We start from the raw sequence: 433 nt of genomic DNA on the forward strand, positions 1-433 counted from the left end.
AAAAAAAAATGCATTCTTTCTAATCACATGGATACATCACTTTTTTCTTTGCCTTTTTTTTTTTTTTTGTAATTACTTTGGAGAAAGTAAATACCCAAATCATTTGCTCTTTGCTGACTCTGGTGGACTGTCTCCTGCTAGGTTTCTATCACAAATCTAATCCACATGGCAGCAAGTTAGATCACATGTTATCTCTAAGTTACTCAGCAAGGCAAAGGGCAAGAAAAGGCAGTGTGATAAGTAACAGGGAATACAAGGGAAGAATGAGAATACAAGGGAAGGATGAGGAATGGCAAATGACTACAACGAGTAAAGATAACTACAATGAATAAGAAGAACCAGATATATTTACTATGAAGGGGCTAGGAGACTGTCCAAACTTTGTGTGAGAGGAAAATAATCATTAATCTAAAATGAAAGGAGGAGAAATTAC

The sequence above is a fragment of the Galeopterus variegatus genome, unplaced genomic scaffold (assembly GCF_000696425.1).
Source record: "Galeopterus variegatus unplaced genomic scaffold, G_variegatus-3.0.2 Scaffold22927, whole genome shotgun sequence".
Lineage (NCBI taxonomy): Eukaryota > Metazoa > Chordata > Mammalia > Dermoptera > Cynocephalidae > Galeopterus > Galeopterus variegatus.